The sequence below is a fragment of the Tenrec ecaudatus genome, chromosome 5, assembly GCF_050624435.1.
Source record: "Tenrec ecaudatus isolate mTenEca1 chromosome 5, mTenEca1.hap1, whole genome shotgun sequence".
In the NCBI taxonomy this organism is placed as follows: domain Eukaryota; kingdom Metazoa; phylum Chordata; class Mammalia; order Afrosoricida; family Tenrecidae; genus Tenrec; species Tenrec ecaudatus.
In genome coordinates, this window is record NC_134534.1 from 178,269,229 (window position 1) to 178,290,146 (window position 20,918).

Below are 20,918 nucleotides of genomic sequence, written 5' to 3' on the forward strand. Positions count from 1 at the left end.
TACATATGTTGCCATCATCATTTTCACCACCAGCAGACGGGCTGTCCTTGTGCGATTAGTCTTGTTCCAGGTCTTTGGCAATAAGGGCCCCTTCCAGCCGAGCTTCTGCTGTTCATGATTGTTTAGGAAGCGGGTGGAGCTGCTCAGCCTTCTGCAGGAATCCCTGGGCCTTCTTGCTGGGCCAGGCATCCAGAGCCTCCTGGGTGGGCGGACGATCTCCACACATTCCTCCCCTCATCCCGCTTGCCCTCCACGACTTGTGCCTTGTCTTTATTCCTCCCGTGGTGCCTGCCGCTGCAGAGAAGGCAGGCAAGGCCAGGCCTGAGAGCTGCCGGTGGGGAGCAGGAAACGAGCACTAGGATCGCAGCCGCTCAGGTAGCGGCTGGATTTCTATTTCAGGAAGATGGGATTTTCAAATATTTTTGAATACCTTCTTCACTGGATCAGAGTGAAAGGGGAGTCGCCCAAGCCCAGGGTTTTGCCTCCTGGGCAGAGATGAGGTGACAGGTCTGGCCTGGTGTATAACTGAAGGGAGGAAGGCCAGAGCAGGGAGCCCACCAAACTCGCTGACGTAGTTTATTGCTCCAACCCAGCCGATAAATACGTGGGGTTAATTGAAAGGTGGAGGGTTAAATAACTGTGAGCCTCGCCTTTCTAGCTCTCAGTCTCTTGCTTTGTGATGGTAGGACCAGGGTACAGCTGTCAGCCAGTTCCCTGCTTTAGCTGGCAAGGCTCACTTCCTGTAAGACATTTCCGAGGAGAAGCCACATGGATCTACCCTGATGCAGCCCTGGATACTGGAGCACATGTCAGGAGACCCCTGACATGATTACACACTCACTGATTCAGCTTTCCTCCTGCAGTCGGCGTTATAGTGTGTGTTTTGTGAGATGGAGAAGGACTTTGTGGATTGGTGTAGGACATATGGGCTAATGTTGGACTTGTTGGCTTGGGCAGCACTGGGTTGGGATGTTTTCTTGATGTGCATTTTACCTTTATATAAAACTCTCTTTCATACATGAGTTTCCATGGGTTTGTTTCTCTAAAGTACCCAGACTAACACACCCTCAGTCCAGCATGGTCTACCTGCCCTTTCACTCCCCAACACTTATCTCCAGAAGAGATGGAAGTCAAGACACTGATACTCTGGTCTCCCTCACTACAGACTGGAAGCAAGTCCTTAGCAGAGGTGACATAGCTGTTAGCGTTTGGAGTGGGATTGGTTTGTTTGTTGTTGTTGTGCAAATAGATGGACACATTGCTGGACACTTAGGATCCCTGGTTCTTCACTGATCCACTCTCAGAAGTGTGTTCTCTCATCACCATGGAAATATGTCCTTCCGATTTCCAAACTCAGAATGCCAACCTGCAGACCCCTGAACTAAGCCCCCCTCCGCCGCCCCCCCTTTCCTAATCCAGCAATTGCCATTCTGTCATGCCAAATCAGAAGCCATTGGCATGCCAGGCCTTTCGGGAGAACTTGGATTTATTTGTTTTTCCTTTGGGTGAAAAATGCTACCAGCACTTGCCAATGAGCCTCTGTTTTTATTGCTGGTGTTTCTGGCCCTCGGTGCGCACCATGAAATATTCACTTCCCTCTCTCAGAGAGGTGCGGGTCTCTAAGGGCCTCTCTAACGATAGTGTGGAGGACAGGCACCCTTGCTGCTCTTCCCCAGGAATGTTTGTGAACAAACCGAGCGAGGGAGGGAGGGAGTTGAAGGACAGGGAGCAGAAAGGAGCCCGGATGAAAGGGAATTGCCTGCTTGTATTTGAGTAGCAGGCACGAGGGTAGCATTGAAAAAGGGACTTGTATGTATATGCTTGTGTGTATCATGCCTTTATTTGGTCTACCTACTACCAAGGGCTAAGGACTTTAAAAGTTAGATATTAAGAAAGTGAAATAAGATAGAATAGAGTCTCCATCAGATTTGTGACGCACTGGCTCCATATTGGAGCAGTGGGAAATACAGCAAGGGAAAGAGCAACAGATCAGGACACAGACAAGCTAAGGCTTACTCACAGTGAGAAAAAAAATTAACACAGACCAGGGAGACTGCTTGTGCCAAGTTTGACTAAGGGTTAACACGTGGACTATCTGATGAGTCCTCTCAAACTTAATGAGAAAAAAATAGCTGGATTTCATACATAAATGGACAGAAAGTATTAGCAGGTGATGAGTAGTACAATTAGTCATAAAAACGTGGGAATGTGTTCATCCTCCCTGGCAATCAGAGAAATGCATTTTAAATTGACCTTGAGTTACTCCTTCCATGCTCTCAACTGAAAACCAAAAAACCTCCCAATTCTGGAGAAGCTTTAAGGGCATTCGCCCGATGTGTTTCCTGAGCTGTAGGGTGGTTATTTCTTTCAGCCACTTGCCTTTCTCTGAGCATCATGCTCCGCGATTTTAAACACTTATGCCTTCACCTTGTTCTCACGTCTTCATCGTCTTTCTCGTACTCCTTATCCCATCGAGTTTTTCTTCTTTGAGAGCAGCAAACAGATCCCTGGGGCATTACCCCTGACCGTGCACTGCCCTTGAACCACACTCTTATTTGCACTTGGTCCTGCACTGCCATGGATTTGTGAGTCAGCCTTGCCACTTGGCTGTGTGGTCCTTGAGGTTAGGCTCAGGGCTTGGCACCTAGTAGTTGCTCAATGAATGTTACATTTGATTTCTGAACTTCGATGAATGCTTTAACAAATTATATTATGCCATGGTCTCTAAAAGCATATTTATGAATATAATTATGGGGAAATTATGAATATAATTTCTGGTAAAAATCTTAAAAGGGTCTGCCAAATGGTATGCTAATGGCCTGAAAGCTACATTTGGAAATTAATATGCAAAAAATGAATTCTGAGATGGTACAATGGATAATTAAACCTTTGTCTTTAGCCTTGTCTTTATGCTAAAACATACAGTAGAGAAAATCAGTTGGCAGACTTGAACTCCCTCTTTCCACATCAAAGGGTGACCTCTCTACATCATGTCCAAGTAGCTCGTCCAACCTGCAGAAGGAGGCAGGTCCTCCCACACAGATGGGCTCACGTGTATAGCTGCAGCGCCTGCCCAACCGGACTGAAGGTTCCTTATCCCTGGATGACTAGAGCTTGAGAGAAGTTTGCATTTGTGCTTTCTAAATGCTTCTGTCTTATAGGTACATGGTTCTTAATATTGTCTGTTTTTTAAAATTCATTCACATTATCAGTGATTAGTATTACAGCTTTTAATAGGATCAGATATAAATGACAATTGATTTATTACATATTTTGGGGGGTCATCCACCAGGGGTTGAGGTACAGGATATTGTTAAGGAAGCCCGAGAGTGCCAGGGAAGACAGATAGCCACAAGCCCTTCCTTCATACTGTCGCTCGTGGCCTGGAAGCATGTGGTGAACCTGGGTTAGGAGGGCGAAGCAGCTATTGACTGAAGGTGACTCTTTCCAATGAGATGCCTCTGGAGACCTTGGGAATTTGAGCAAGCTTTTGGCCAGCCAGAGCAAATGAAGAGACAAGCATGGACAGAGGGCTAGAGGTGTGAAAGCCTGTGATGTGTTCAGAACGACCCATAGAGCTCATTGTGTCAGGTGCCGTGGAATTGGTTAAGACTCCTAGAGACTCGTGTCTTGCCCTGCGCCATCTTTACGATCACCAGGTTTGAGCCCATTGTTGCAGCCAATAATAGGTTGTAGAGAGGGATGTATGACATGATCAAGGTTATCTTTGCGAAAGAAAGCTGAAGTCAGTATGGTGAATGATTATAAAAAGAAACATTAGAAGACTAGGTCACATTTTTTTCTGCTCTTGCGTATGCAGGCGCAAGTGTGCTTTCCTGTGGGTATTTCCACGGGCAGCCCATATTTTAGATGACAGGATAGATAAGCTTACGTTGGGCCCTCTCTGATTCATAGCTGCAGATCAGGTGCCTTTCTCACCATTCTGCGTGAGAATTAGAGGCCTGGGCCACGTCAGTATTCTAGACCTTAGAAGCAAGGGCTGCAGGCCGGGCAGTGCTGACAGAAATGCATGGGCGAGAATAAATACGAGGCATTTTTCCCGGTAGGCTTGGTAGCGGGCTTGATGAATGGGAGTAGGCAGAAGAAGTAGTTAATAGTGTTTCTCAGGTTGTAATGCGAATATGAATGTTCTGGGGGTCCTGGTAAAACACCGTGTCTGCTCAGCAGCTCTGGGGTGAGCACTTGAGATTCTGGATTTCTCCCCGTGCACATACTTATGACCCATCTTTTAGTTGCAAAGGTGAGAGGATGTAGGTGTCGGACTCCAGTGCCTACACAGTGATATCACTGTTCAAATGGGGAATGGGGGAGGGGCTGCGATGATGGCCTTATGAGACAGGTGAAAGGAGGTGGCGAGTTGGACTTTACTGGGCCTAATTTACTGCCACAGAGTCAATGCTGACTCATATCGACCCTATAGGCCAAGGTCGAACTGCTCCAGTGGGTCTCTGTGAGATGATGGACCAGCCTTTCTGTTGGCAGAGTTGCTGGTGGGTTCAAATTGCTGACTTTGCAGATCGCAGCTGAATACATAATCCCTAGACCCCCAGAGCTCCTAAACCTGACCCATAAATACAGATTCAGCATCAGCAATTCATTGGTTACAGTAAAAGCCTTAAGAATGAATACGATTGCTTGTAAGAAAGAGATAAAGGTCACATAAAAAAATGTCACTATTTGTGTTAGGTAGAATTTTTATGTTCCACGTATGCAATTTTACAAACAAGCCACAGGGAGGAAATTATTATAGGAAACTACTCTTCTCTGAATAGTCTCTTAAGTGTAGAATCAGGAGTTGGCTGAATTTGGAAAGCCCCCTCTTCCTTGGTAGCAACCACCTATTCTTCCGCTGTGGGGTCATGCACATCTCTGGGGTAGAATAAGAGCGTGAATCTGGTTCTTTATTCAATCCAGCTTATGGATGATGGCTGTCATCCATGTGTAGTAAGTGCTATGATGGATGATGCAAGAACGTGTGTGCATCCAGACCATGATCTCATGAAGGGGCGAGGGGGGTCCTCTGGGGGAAGTAGAAGTTAAGCTGTAATCAGTGGAGGTGTGTTGATGGAAGAGGAGGGGAAGGGCCTGAAGGTAAGGGAAAAAAACCCCTGCTTGTGAAACAAGTTAGGCATTGGTGGAGCAGAGTATGACGTGAGATAAGGTTGGAGAGGTCAACAGACTCCTGCCTAAGCTACCCTGGATTTTCTTCTGAGGTTTGGTGGAGCAGGGAAGGGGCTAAATAAGAAGAAGCTTTTGAAAAGGGAGAGTATAAGTCTGCATGGATATATTTCCAACAATCGTCTTAAGCATTGTGGTTAGAAAATACTTTTATAGATTAACCTAGGTATGAAATGACTCTTGGTAACAGTACTTCTACAGGAAAAAATGTTTTGGGCTTCAAAGCTAACTTATGAATTAACTTAAAGCAATCCCCCCCTCTTCCCCCCCCCCGCACCCCCCCACCACTGGGTGACCACGTGGACAGGCGCGCAGTTCTAGTGCTTTCTGTCGTTTGTACTAAAATCGGGCTTTTTTTATGTGGCTACAGTGTTGATTTCCCGCCTCTGATATGTATCAAAGATATCCTTCCACAGATGTGGCTGAAACGGGTTTTCATTTCTTGAGCAGCTTTCGAAAATGCATGGAAATAAAAGTAGAAATCCTTTTATAAATCTCTTGAATTTAAAAATGTTTGTTCTTGAAAGTGAAGGATTCCCTCTGTAAATGACATTGCGGTCTAGTGTTACATACCATGAAAACATGGAAAGTGAAGCTGACAGGAACATTTTTCGAAATAGAAAATAGAAGAGATTGGTGTGCTTTCGTTATCAAAGCCAGGCAGAATACGGAAGATAAACAGTGAAAGCATAAAATGTTTAAAAACCAAAACCGGCTGGAATCAACGTGATGACAGTGAGTCTTTTGGTTATATGACCCACTAAAAATGTTCCACAGGGTTTCCAAGGCAGAAATGTCCATGGATGTAGACTGACTCACCTTTCTCTGGTAGTGTGGCTGCTGACTAAGATAGCTTCTGTCCCATGTTTAACCCACTGTGCCACCAGGTTTTTAAGAAGACTATAATAACTATCTTAGGTTGGATTCTCTAGGAAGCAAAGCTGATGATGTACGTGCGCGCGCGCGCGCGCGCGCGCGTGTGTGTGTGTGTGTGTGTGTGTAGTGAGAGAGAGGAGATGGGAAATTTATATCAAGAAAATGGCTCATACAGTTGTGGAAATAGATCAGTCCAGTCTAAGTTCAAACAGGTTCCAAGTCTGGGCGTCAGACATTAAGCTGGAAGCTTCATCTGACTCCAGTAATTTTGGAGACTGGTATACCCCAGATCAGCAGCAACACAACAGGCTGGTGGCTGCAGAGGAGGGTGAATCAGATGACCATTCATAGCTCCCAGGATCAGCAGGCAATAGGGCAGGGCTGAAGTCCAAAGAACCAGAGGCAAGGCCTCGACCCTGCAAAAAGGAATCAGGGTTTTCCATAATCCCTGTCAATTCCTTCAGGGCTTTGAACTGAGTAATAGGGATGCATTCCACCCTCATCTTCCTAACTGATTGACTGCTAACCACAGGTCCCATTATGGAGTCAATTACATCAGTGTTGGGTCATGCCATAGAAGATTACTGGGCCTTAACTGCCAAACCACCGAGGATCCTGACCCAAGTCAAGTTGACACACAACCTAACACAGTAATTGTGAGCTTACCAACACCTCCCTTATCAGTACTAGCTGTTGTTGTAATTAGAAATACTAGATAGTTTTAAAGTTGAGAAGAGCTGCTAAGATCCTTTTACTATATAGGTAGATATACAAGGGGGTAATCCCCCACCTCCTGGAAATGGAATTTTGTTTCAAAACTATGTATTTCAATATTTTGACAGACAACCTTGTCAGCTTCAAAGTACTCTCCATTACACTAATAGGTTCGTGAATCGCTGTCCTTTCATGTCCCTCTTCATTCACGGAAACAAAAAGAAGTTGCACAGAGTTAAGTCAGGTGAGTCAGGTGCATGGGGCAAGAGATGCATGCTGTTTTTCGCCAAAAACTAGAGCACTGATAGGACTGTATGAGCAGGTGCATTGTCAGAGTGGCAAAACCAGTTCCCCATCTGCCACAAATCAGGCCTTTTATGTCATAAACCGTTATACAATCTTTTTGGAGTTATGTAGTCTTTTCAGAATCTCTAAATAGAAAGCTTGATGAATAGTCTGAGCTGGTGGAATGAACTCCAAATGCACTCCAAGTTGGCATTTTTGTCCATTCAGGAAGTTGATGGATGTCCAGAATGAGGTTTGTCATCAATCAACATTTCATCTTTCTTGAAAAGAGAAAACCACAGCACTTTTCTTATAAGCTGTTTTCAATATCACAACCGTTTTTGCGGCATTTTTCCCAAGCAGAAAACAAAAATTCACAGCTATCAAAGAATGAGGTTCGAGCAAAACTGTGTTTATGAAAACATTCACTGTGACCAGAGAGAACTTTCCCAGGGGATGCCACTGGGTGCACTAACACAGAGCCAGTTGCTAGATGCTTGCCTAGTGGGGGAAAATATGTTACTATGAAAGCACTACTCTGCCACTCACAATTCTTAGTTTTTTGGGGGAGATCCCGTGTATATGAATTTCATTTTTATTTAACAAATGAAGCTTCAAGCTGGTAATTCCTTCAAACTCTCATGACTTTAACATGTGAAGCTAATTTCATCCACATCCACCTCAGTGAAAACATCTTTCTGTATAAGTTAGAATATTTTCAGCTGGCAAGTAATGAGAAATAAATACTTTTTTTATTACCTATGATGATGCAACCTGGAAGAAAGATGGCTTCAGAATTGGTTCAAGAAGCAGCTAACTGCCATCATCAGACTCTCGGCTCTTTGTGTTTTCCATTTTAGCTCCCTCAGTGCATCCATTTTTAATCTACAGGTTTGCACTTTCCTGGTCCCTGGATGGCAAATTTATCTCACATGAAAGCAACCAAGACAGAAGAGAGTGTCTCTGTTTCTCCTGTTCTATTTAAGAGCAAAGACTGCTTTCCCAGAAGCCTTGAGCAGACTTGACCTCACGCACCAAAATTGCTTCACATACTCATTTCTAAAGCAGCCAGCGGGCCTCAAAAGGACTAAAAGTCCCATGGTTGGTGCAAAGCCCAACCTCCACTGCAATCCCAGGCGAGGTGTAATAAAACCAGTTTCTGTGGAGTTGACATCCACTCATGGAGATTGCATGTGTGCTCTCAAAGGTCTGTGTTCCATTAGATTTTCATCGACTTATTTTCTGGAAGTAGATCACCAGACTTTTTTTTTTCCTCTGAGGAGTTTGAACTTTCATTCCTTTGTCAGAAGTCCAGTGTGGTAATTGCATGACGCTGGCTCAAGATACATAAATTAGGATTCTGCTATTGAAGGAGCAGTGATAGTAGGTAGGCAGCTACTAGTGTGGCTGATGATACCTTCCACAGCCAGGTTCTTAATCCCTCTCTACATTATGGAGGGCCTTCTTTTTTGCCTTGTTAGGAAAATTCTCCCCCTTTAAAAAAAAATCATTTTATTGGGGCTCATATAATTCGCAACATAATCCATACATACATCCATTTGTCAAGCACATTTGTACATTTGTTGGCATCATCATTCTCAAAACATTTTCTTTCTACTTGAGCCCTTGATATATCAACTCCTCATTTGCTCCCCTCCCTCCCTTTCCCACCCTCACTCCCTCATGAACCCTTGATAATTTTTAAGTTATTATTTTTCCATGTCTTAGACTGTCTGATGTCTCTCTTCACGTACTTTTCTGTTGTCCACCCCGCAGGGAGGGGGTTATATATAGATCATTGTGATTGGTTCCCCTTTTTACCCCACCTTTCCCTTACCCTTCTGGTATCTCTACTCTCATTATTTGTCCTGAGGGGTTTATCTGTCCTGAATTCCCTGTGTTTCCAGCTCTGATCTGTACCTGTTGTACATCCTCTGGTCTAGCCAGATTTGTAAGGTAGAATTGGGATCATGATAGTGGGGGTGGGGGTGGACATTAAAGAACTAGAGGAAAGTTGTATGTTTCATCATTGCTACACTGCACCCTGACTGGCTCATCAACTTCCCGCAACCCTTCTGAAAGGGGATGTCCAGTTGCCTATAGATGGGCTTTGAGTCTCCACTCTGTACTCCTCCTCATTCACAATGATATGATTTTTTTGTTCTTTGATGCTTGATACCTGATCTCTTCAACACCACGTGATCACACAGGCTGGTGTACTTCTTTCATATGGGCTATGTTGCTTGTGAACTAGATGGCTGTTTGTTTATCTTTAAGCCTTTAAGACCACAGACACTGTAGCTTTGGATAGCCCAGCACCATCAGCTTTCTTCACCACATTTGCTTATGCACCCTCTTTGTCTTCAGCGATAGTGTTGGGAAGGTGAGCATCATGGAATGCCAGTTTAATAGAACAAAGTCTTCTGTGGTGAGGGCGTACTTGATTGGAGACCTAATGCCCATCTGCTACCTTAATACTAAACCTATATATATATATATATTTCCTCTTTGTCATATATAAATATATTTACATATGTACATGCCTATATTTAGACCCTTTGCCTCCTAGTTCTTTCCTCTATTTCCGTTACTTTCCTCTTGTCCCACTGTCATGTTCAGCCTTCATTTGGGTTTCAGTAATACCTCTCGGTTACATTGCCCTTGATCAAGCCTTAGCAGACCTCCTACAATGGAAGCCCTTATTCTGTTAGCTCTTTCTTCTGGCACTTATCTTCAGTCTGTCTTCCTCTTTGTGTTTTTCCTTCAAGCTCGCTGTAGGAGAGTCGACATGTGTTATCTTCATTTGTTTCCTCCCATATATGGAGGAAGCCCTGGTGACATAGTGATTATGCGTTTGACTGGAATCCGCAAGTTTGAGTTTAAAACTACCAGCCCCTGTGCAAGAGACAGACAGGGCTTTCTACTCCCATAAACCGTTATAGTCTCGGAAACTCACAGGGATAGGTCTGCTCTGCCCTACGGGTTCGCAGTGAGTCAGTATTGACTTGATGGCAGTGAGCTGGTTTTGTATTTTGTTTTTAATTGAAGGAAGGGTGCTAGAAAATATTCATGGAACAAGGGAGTTAGTTGAAAGGTACTGGAAATTTTCCATGAACTCTTTGAAGCCCCCTAGTGTACTATTCCTTTCCACCACTTATCTGTCAGTTTGTCCTATTGTGGTGGCCTGTGTTGCTGTGATGCTGGAATGAATGTCATTGGTATTTCAAATACCCGCAGGGTCGTGTTTTGGAGGTAGATGGCCAGCCCTTTCTTATGAGGCTCCTCTGGGTGAACATAAGGTGCCAATATTTTGCTAAGCAGTTGAGTGTGTTGTTTTCATCACCCACTCTCTCCCTCCAAAATCACTTCCAAACCAAACCACACTAAACCAAACTCAACGCCATCAAGTTAGTGCTGACTCATAGTGACTCCCCCCGCCCCAACATGGGTTTCTGAGACTGTAATGATTTACAGAGTAGAAAGCTCAGTGCTTTGCTCAAGTAGCTGCTGGTGGTTTCGAACTACCGTCCACGCAGACCACAGCTCATAACCACTACACGACCAGGCACCAAAACTACCTAGAGGGGAATTAAAACATAGATCACCCAACCTTAACCCCAGAGTTCTAATTCAGCAAATCAGGGGCTTGAGCATAACTCTGACTCTATGGGTCTATTTGCTATTATTGTTTGTGTGTACTTTACAAATGTCAAACTCAAAATGACCATGGAAACCTGAACCTCTTATTCCTTGTGCACTTTCACTGATAAAGGTCTGTTTCTTTTTTTCAAGGATGAAACCTGGAGCTCATCTGGTTCTTTAATATGTATTTCTCCTTGTCTGCATCTCTGTGTCTCTTCTTCCCTACTCTGAGTACTCCATGCTTTCCTCGCCAGCATCACTGTCTGCTGCACTGTGAGCCCTTTTGTTCTTCCAACCCGTACTGCTGGAGTGACCTCTAAGCTGCTGTTCACGCCCCTAATCTCAGACACCCCTCATACTTTTCTAAGAGTGTGTTTTGCTTTGCTTTGCTTTAAAATACTAGCCTGATCTCCTCTAGTGTCTCTGCCCTGGGCTACCACTTCAAATGGTTTAAATTAATCTATGTTTTCCTTGTTTGTTGTCATATCTAAGAAACTATTGCTTAATTCAAGGTCAGAAAGATTTACTCCTCTATTGTGTTCTAAGAATTTATTTTTTTATCCATACATTGAAGCCTGTTTTGAGTTGATTTTTGTGTCTATATAAAGAAGAGGTTCATCTTCATGTGGATTACTTGTTACTTTGCCATCATTTCTTGGAAAGACTACTCTTGCTCCATTGAATTGTTTGGCCTGACTCCCTTGTAGAAAATCAGCTGTCCATAAATATAAGGGTGTATTTCTGATATGTTTTTCTGTGAGACATGGAAAACAATGCAGGCTTGTTCTTGGTTCCTGAGAGCTGGACCACACCTTAGACTAATGTGTGGGGTCCGGTCAGACCAAGAGGAGCCCACCTGGTGGACCAATACTGATTCACTTCAGGTACATAGTGTAATCCTTCCCGACCAAGTGGTGAAGCCGGTAAAGACTTCAAACAGGAAGGCTCACAGAGCTTTCCTGGCTCCCCCCCAAAAAAATCTGCTTTGGGGAGGGAAGCATGTCCCTTAGTACAAGCAAGCTGTGAGTTGGGAACCTGCCCAGGACTCGCCCTGTGCATCTCTTGGCTGGTATCCTTTTTCGCTGTGATGAACCGGTCATTGTGAGCAAATTCTTGACTCCCGAAAGGCCTTGGAAGCCAGCAGGTGAGAGAGGATAGGCGCCTTGTGGACGCCTTGGCTGGTGCTGACGTCCGGCAGGGGGAACAGGCCCCTGGCCCCAACTTTGTGGCCAGCAGGGCTGACGGCTGGGGTAACTGATGCCTTTCCTACAAAATAGCGCTGGATCCAGAGACTAGATCCAGTTCAGTATCTTTGGTTGTACGTACTCTACCCACTCATTTCTCTTACTCTCCGGGTATGCATTGGTGCCAAGATGACAGCACTAACCCTACCACCAATACGTTTGCTGGAAACATTAAAAGAAATATTTCCCATCATAACAGCATTTAGGGCTGGTCATCTACTTTGAGACTTCAGTTTGGTAGCAACATTTGAAAACACCCTCGCCTCGATGTCAGGTTATTTCACTAGAAAGGGGGGTACTAATAGGAGGAGTCAGACACCCCTGTTTTCTGCAAGTTAAGGATTGTTTTAGTCTGGGTTGACCAGAGAAACAAATTCATAGAGACACTCATGTGTGTGTAAGGTAGAACTTTATATATAAGAACAATTGAATATTGAGAAAAATATCCCAGCCCGCTCCAGATCTAGTCCATAAGTCCAATATTAGCCCTTATGTCTGATATCAATCTATAAAGTCCTCTTCAGACTCATGAAATACACGCAATGATACCGAATGCAGGACAATCACAGGCCAGTGGGTGGAAAGTCTTCTGGATCCAGTGGCGGTAGAAGCATCTCAGCGCTGGCAGGGGTTTCCACATGGCTTCTCCAGCTCGGGCCACTAGCTTAGTTCCATGTGTCTTGTCAGCTGCAATGTCCCCCAGGGAGTGAGAAGAAAGAGTATCTCCTGCCTCCAGAGAGGAATATCGGAGTTCCCCTATGACCTGATTGATCCCTTCACTCTTAATCCTCTCACATTGACAAATGATTCTGTAACTATCACTAGGATCTAGGTTGCTGAGATAAGTGGTGTCATTCTGGTGTCAAAAGTGTGCAGCCCTTGATTCTGGGGTTCTAGTATTAAAATTGATATCAATGTAATTGCATGCTTCCTAAAAGAGAACATTCTCTTACTTTCCATTTTTTCCAGTGAGCACTCACCATTGGTAGAGCTCCTTGATACTTTAAATCCCTTCTACCATGGTTCATGCCCCAACTGTGGTTCTCTTGTGTATAAGGAATACTAAATATGTATTCCACACATATATTACATATACATATACATATGCATATGTATTTTGTCAATATACATACATATATTGTATGTATATATGCATATCTATTTTAAGATATATAGTATCTGTATATACATAATTTTAAGCTTTCTTGACTGAAATCTTTTTTATCATATTGATGAATCTATAAAATAATCCTACTAAGAAATTTTATGCCCATAAAACGGTTCCAAACACAATTAAAAAAATAAAAAGAAAAGAATTACTTTAAAATTACATTTATTTCTAACAACATTAGCATATACACATATACTAAAATAAAACCAACTGCTTTATGTTCATTTTCTCTATATTAACAAGAACCTTAATAGGATTCTTGTTAAAAAATGCATGTGCATTATTCAGTTTCTTAGTCATTCTTTGTACCTGACATTCATCTGCATTCTTTCTGAAAATAAACAGTATTTTTAAAATATGGCTATGCTATCTTATTTCATAAAAATGTCATCTTTTTAAAAATTTACCATTTTATGGTCACTCAATTTGAAATCGTTGGCTCTTTCAACAGTTGCTATTTCTGTGTAACCCATATTTTAAATTGAGATTGTAATCTCAGTATAGGTCTTGAGGTGCCTGGCTATGAAGTTCATAGCAAGTTCTATTGAATTGAGGTTATTCTAAAAAATTTTTAAATTATTTAATATGTAAGTATTACAGCCATGTCTCTCTGCCGGTTGTGCCCCTTCACTCTAATCCAGGTTCCTGCACTTACTATGGTTCCCAGAGCACAAAGCTTGTCAAATGAGCTGTGTCTGCCTTCAGTCTGTTGGACATTCTGCTGAATGTAGGTGCTGCTGCACTGTGGGCGATCTCAAGTTCATTTTATTCTGGTACATAGTATAAATTTATCTAAGTAAAAGAAAAAAGCCCAACTCAGGCTCTTGATTACACACGTCTGATTACAAAACCAGACGGTTCTAAGTGCCACCACGGAGCGTTCATCTCTTCGCTCATTCGTGTCCACCCTCCTGTCTCAGCCTCGCAAGCTTCGCTGCCGGTCACTGCAGTTTACCAGGATGTGTCACAAGTTGATTTCGGGTGCTCCATTCATTAAACTCATGAGGAGAAATGCAGCCAAGATTCAGTACGATCACCTGCCCAGAAAGTTCAGTGAGGACAGTTTTACAGAGGTTATCTTTAGAGGATCTAAGAGCTCTGAAGCTGGCCTCATGGCAGGCGGCGAGAGAGAAGCGACGTGTAGCCATACTGAGATACTCCTACAATTTACATTTTTGTGATAGAATTATTTTAGGTCAGTTTTTTTTCAAGAAGTGTAAATATTTATAAATTTGGTAGGCTACCATACATATTAGAGGCTCTGGTGGTGTAGTGGTTACATGTTGGGCCACTGAATGCAACATCACCAGTTCGAAACCACCAGCTGCTCCCCAGGAAAAGGCGAGGCTTCCTGCTCCCGTAAAGAAGTAGAGTCTCGGGAATCCACAGGGTTTGAGATGGAAGCAACTCAGTGGCTGTGAGGCAGGGTAGGAGTCTATCATGGATTTTGTAGATTCACTTATAAATGATGTGTACTTCTGTTTTGAGTTCTGAATTATACATCATCTAAAACCACGTTCACTTAAAAATTATTGGTAAGAATATTGATATTACCGTGATTCTGTGCTTCCCCAAAGTTTGTATTCCTATTTTACCTTTATATATAGTTATATATTATATATAGTTATATATAATTTTATTGGGGGCTCTTATAGCTATTATAACAATCCATACATCAATTGTATCAAGCAAATGTATACATCATCTTCAAAACATTTTCTTTCTACTTGAGCCCTTCCTAGCAACTATTTTTTCTCTCTCTCTCCCCCACATATTTTACCTCTTTTTGTTAAACTTTTAACTGGCTCTTGATCGAATTTATAGCAGTGCCAGGTGTTTCATGTTCTATATCATGAACTTTCAAAGTTTTACTCTCGATGACCACCTTCCTCTCAAAAAGACTGCCTGCCACCTGATTCACTTGTTTGTTGACTACTTAGTAATTTCCACCACATTAAACTTGTGGAAATGAATGGGAAGCGTTCTTCTTAGTCAATTTTATTCAATGTGGCTTCCCCCCCCTGGACCATTTTCTATTCTTAAAACTTTTGTTGAGTTATATACGCCTTCATCTCGAAACTAAAGACATATGATATATGTATCTAATTTTGCTTCCTTAAATTGGTTCTTGTGTTATCATAGATAAGAATATTGTACAGTAATTAAAAATAAAAGTTGAACATGAAATGCAAGCAGTTTTTAATGTGTATTCAATAATGGCTATCTGAAAATGATTATAATAATTCTCTTTATTCTATTACAGAATTACTTAAAAGGATTTGCTGAGTGTCTTCATGGGCGCCTTCAGTGATATGTGAGTGACTATATTTTTTTGAAAAGGTATTTTTGAAATACTGAGTCATATAATCTCATAATTCCTAGCAAAGTTGGTAATGGAGCATATCTTATTAAGTGATTCACTTCTTGCCTTCTTCAGGAAAATATTGGTGGAAATATGTATTAATTTTCATGTAATACATCTCTAACAATCCAATAAATCATACTTTTCAGGGAACTTCAGATTTATTTTCCGTAACAGTAATGATGATGCCATTGTTAATAAGACATAGGAGTGTGACATGTACCCAAACTGAAGCGTTAAACAAAAATAATTTAATTCAGTGTAGTGTTGTGCTGGAAGGAGATCATTTAATCCACACGATACTTTCATCATAGGTAGTAAGCCTTTATTAGCCGTGGTCTTGGGGCGGCCAGAGCCTAATTCTCCCAAGACCCTGAGTGCTCAAAGTGGGAGGTTTTCATAGAGGGGAGAAAACAATACACAGGGGTCAGGTGGCGTGACATTGTATGGAGAAAAGGGGAATTTGGATACAAAGGCTGAGGGGGCATCGGAGCGACTCAATGGATGGGAAAATAAAGGGGAACTTGGAGCAGAGGTTTAGACACTTGTCAGCAATTTCAAAAATAAATAGCAACGTCTCAGCAGTTACAGAAAACAGCGGTTACGAGAGGGATTGCAGGATTTGCAATGTGGCCATACTTCGGTCAGTACGAAATGACGATACTGGGGCTAATTAATATAATATGGTTACAATGGGGTTAATTTTGGTGGGTTTCTATCGCAGCACCTGGGCAGTGTCCCAGAACTGAAGAAGAACATTAGCATAAAACTATTCAATTCAAGGAAAGTGTATGCAGACATATTGTGGGTTTGGACTGTGGACCACTCCGGTAAAGCGGGTATTGCAGTGAAGTCGCGCACGGTTCCCTGGCTTCTCTGTACACGCAGTGCTTACGTCATACGTAGCCGTCAGCGAAGCACGAACTGCTCACTCGAGAGTCGGGCCTCCAACCCAGCAGCCACTGGCCGGGAAGATGGGAGCCGTCTGCTCCATCCCGGCTTACGGTTGAGTCGGAGTCGATTCGGTTGTGGGATTGTTTCGTTTGGGGTTTGATGGTCTGTTAAGTGTGCTGAGAGCATTACAAAGTTTGCAAGATTGTGACAGTACCAACATGTGACAGAGACACACAGAGTGAGCCACGTGTGCTGCAGAGATGATGCCGAGAGACTTGTGTGGCGCGCACCGCCGCCTTCAGTTTGCAACAACATCTGTGCGCTGTTTTAACGTGAAGCACGGTGCCTGTAGCAGTGGGCCAGTGATCACTTCTAGTTTTAAGAAAGGTGCTGCATGAACGTCAGATGTTTACCCTGGGGAGACTAAATGCAGCGAATTAAGGAATTCTGGACTAAATGCAGCGGATTAAGGAATTCTGGACTAAATGCAGTGATTAAGGAATTCTGGACTATCTTTGCAACTTCTCTGAAGATCTAACCCTTTTCTGGAAAAAACATTAATGTAAAGCACACACAAATTATTTGAAAATCATATCGTTTAGAAGTAGCTTTTCTGTGCAATAGTCTCTGTTTAAAAAAAAAAAAAGACTTTTAAATGAGTAATGTCCTCAGAATGGAAAGTCCAGATATTATGAAATAGAGGTGAAGGGAAAGAAGAGGCTCTGGGTTGATGTTTTGTTTGTAGGAAGCCCCGGTTTTGACACATCAGTGTGTTGCTGAGCCTCTCCTTTCGCGTGGCTGCAGGCTGTGTTTTTCCTTTGTGTCTCTGTGGCAGTTTCGTTGCCCACGATTTGATCAGTGGCTCCCAGTATGTTGTTTTCTTCACTGTACTGCTTAGAGGCAGACATACCAGTGATGTGCCTTGGGGTTCAGGACTTGAAGGTCATTATGAGTCAGATTCTTTTTCTTTCTTCTTTTTTATAAAGTGTAGTTTTAAATCCCTGCTCAGGAAACAGTTGATGGCTCACACCCAGCTACTACTTTGCAGGGAAAAGATCAGGCTGGTTGCTTCCATAAAGATGGAAGATGGAGGGGTTGTCTGCTTGTCCTGTGGGGTCGCTATGAGTCAGATCCAGTGCAAGACAATGGTGTGACTATGCCGTCACACCAGCGCGAGTCTCCCTATCGAACGCGAGACTTACTTGCTCGATGGCTGGACAGTACAGATGTCCCTAGTTCAACAGCCATTCCTGTAGACGTTCTCCATTTCCATACCACCCTCCAGCATGACATGCCTTGATGTTTCTTGCAAGCGTCAACAGAAGAGAGGAAAGCAACTCTGTCGCTTACTGAAACCGGCATATGTATCTGAATGACGGCACTGCGGAAGAATCCTGGGAAACAAAGGATCGCTTCTGAGAAGTACAGCCAGAATGTTCTAGAAGCGCGGCTGGCAAGGCTGCGCCTCATGTACTCCGGGCCTGTTCTCAGGAAAAACCGTTTCTGGAGAAGACATGAGCTTGGTAACAGAGCGGGCTGATGAGGAGGAGGAAGGTCTTCGGCGAGATGGGTTGACATTGTGGCTGCTAAACCGGGTCCACGCATAACCGTTGGGGGGGTGGGGGTGGGTGGGGGTGGGGGTCGGCGCTGCTGAACATCGGGTCGCCGTGAGTGGGAACAGACTAAACAGCACAGCGCCTAAGAGCAACAACTTTACACGTGTCACTTTTCATCAATAAAAACAAAAGAGCCATGCTTGGTTTTGTAAATGGGTTTCTACTTGTGCTAACTTTGGGTGGCTTGAATTAAACTTATATTTCCTGAAGGGAAATAGGCATTGAAAGCATCAGACCCATCTCTGTATGGTTTACAAAATAGTCATTCGGTTTAGAGATTTCTGTTTTTCTCGATCATCTGTATTCAGAACTGTGGTCCGCAATGTTAGCTGCGTGTATGTTTCCCCTTCTTACGTGCGTATGCAACATGTCGGGCTCGCCTTGATAAGGAAATTTAGAACAAGGGATGAGATTATTTCCCCCCAGGTAAATCTCAAATTCCATCGATCCAGAGATAGTTCCCCAAAACATATAACTGTTATTGTTCTAGGAGAACATGAAAAGTGTTCTTTTTAGAAATATACTTACCATCCAACTGACTGTCACTTGTATGTGTAGTCCACTTGCCGCTGTGAGGCAGAATCTGGTGGGCCTCGGTGGGATGGGAGACTCGAAGTAGAAATGGTACTGGGTCACATGCGTCAAGCACTTCTGTGTGGCACTTTAAGTACATGAGCTCATGAATCTTCACAAACTCTTAGGGGAGTGGCTGGGATTCCCCCTCATAGCTGAGGCTGGGAGAGCAGAAGGAACGAGTGCACTGTGTAGTGTAGTTCATCCTGCTAGCCGGCTCCAGAAAATGTTAAGTCATGAGCCTGTGATCAGCCTCACATTTCTCCCCCTTTACGAGTAAAAAGGTGTCTGAAGAGCCTCGGGGTGACCTAGAACTGGCTTTCCTGGGGTGACTAGCCTGGAGGAACGTCTCCTGTTCCAGCCTTGCTCTGACTTGTTCTACAGGTCCCCAAAGCTGCCCTGAGATTGAATCAGCCATGCCACTTGTTCTCTGTCACCCAATTAATTGCTCAACACTCCTTCATTGTGTGCTTGCTTCACTGATCACATGCCAACGAGTGTTGGCAGCCCTCGGGGACATGGTCTCAGTGTGCTTTCTGGTCAGTGTTGGGCAAGGAGAGTCGTTAGTGAGACTGAGCACTTGGATCCAGGAACTAGGACATAGGCCAAAGACCTGGGCTGTGTCATTGAGCAGCTGACAAATGAAATGCAGCTCTCCAGACCCAGAGACTAGGTCAGGAGTCAGAAATAGAAGAGTTGCATGACTCGGAGAGGGTTTCGAAGAGGTTTCTGATGGCCAGCTATGGACTTTTTAGTCTGGAAACATAAAAGTATCCCAACTGCTTTTAGAGGAAATGTCACGAAAATACAAAACTTGCTTTGTTGCCTCTTCAGAGTTGCCATTGGTCAAGTCCAGCCCGTGGCTGTGTTCACCACCTCTTCTCTAGGGGACCTCGGTCGCCCCTTGCTTCAAACGCCTTCTCTCTTCCTTTACTTCGCTCTCACCATATCTGTCTGTCTGCTTTTTTTTTATATCTCCATTTGAAATTCCAGTAAGGATTTCGAACTTACCACATGGAAAACAGAACTCTCGTATTCTCCTCCTCAACCCGGTTCCTTTGTCTTTTCCATCTCCGTCAATGGCTTAGTCTGCTGCTCAGGTCAACAACTAGGAGTCGTCATGCTTGACCATTCTCTTTGAGTCATCTCCATGTCCAGTCTGTCAGTTAGGCATGTACGTCCTCCTTTCAAAATATATCCCTGGTGAATAAACTCCTGCCTTTCCCTACCTATAGGCCCATGCCGCCCACCACCCCAAACAGCTAGATACCACCAGTAGTCTCCAAACTGGCCTTATCTCCTCCTAGCACCTGAAACAGGCAGTTTTCCATCGAAGAACCAAAACGCTGTTTCCATAGAATGCCAAGCAGTTCTTGCCCTTCTGTTCGGACTCCCTCGGTGGCTGCAGTCAGCACAAAACCACGTGTTTCGCCACGTGCTAGCAGGCCCTGCCTGTGCTGCCTGATAGCTCCATTGCCCACCGTTCTTTGTCTACCTCATTCTGCTCTATCCGTGCTTGCCTTCCTGCTGATTCGCCAATACTCCCAGTCCCTTCCAGCTTCAGGGACTCTGCTGGAAATACGCTTTACTTCTTTATTTGGTTCCGTTCTCCAGGGTGACCTCATGTAGGAGAACTTTCCCAACACCCTGTCTAAAATAGTCCACTCCTTATAACTTATCCCCCACACCCTGGCTTATTTTTCTTTATCGAATTCAACAATCTGGAATCACATATTTTCTTCATGTTCTCTACAGCACCCGTCATTGAACATGGAGACTTGTATTACTCACTGCAACTATATTCAGTCCCTAAAGCCTGGCACATAAGATACCTAAAACTTAATAAATGTGTGCCAACTAAATGAATGAATCAACTCAATCCATCGGTGGTAGAAAGAAATAACCTGTTCCTCCCAGCAACTCAAGAGACTCGTTATACTATAAAGGAGAGAATGGGAGAGTGGACTATTCCTTGCACGAAGAAGGGTTTAAAAAGATGACACAGCAATCTCCACGACTCTTGATCTCGACATTTCTGGGACTATGGGCTCTTGGATGAAGTTCGGGTCTTCAACCCTTGTCCTTTCATTTTCTAATGTTTAAGATAAGGGAACAGGTTCAACTGTCTGCCCAGCGTCTGGTGCTTTACACCCAGCAGCCCACGTTCAAGGTGAGACTTAGCAAGAGTCTGCCATTCCTACTTGGGCTACTTTCTCGAGACACCCATCCTACTTACTCTCTTAGATTAGGTAGGGTCGGCTGACTGCTTCATCTAGTGGTTCTCTCAGTGTGGCCTTGGGATCAGCAGCCTCGGTGTCACCTGGAAACTTGTACAGAATGGG

General features: G+C 43.7%; 1 protein-coding gene across 2 annotated transcripts in view; it reads left to right on the forward strand.

Annotated features, from left to right (window-relative positions):
* ZNF438 (zinc finger protein 438) overlaps positions 1-20,918 on the forward strand; it is a 182,968-nt gene that overhangs the window by 22,038 nt on the left and 140,012 nt on the right. For both annotated transcript variants that reach the window (XM_075550342.1, XM_075550343.1), the window contains exon 2: positions 15,395-15,445. The gene's annotated coding sequence lies outside the window, so the exon portion shown is untranslated. The remainder of the gene's footprint in view (positions 1-15,394; positions 15,446-20,918) is intronic.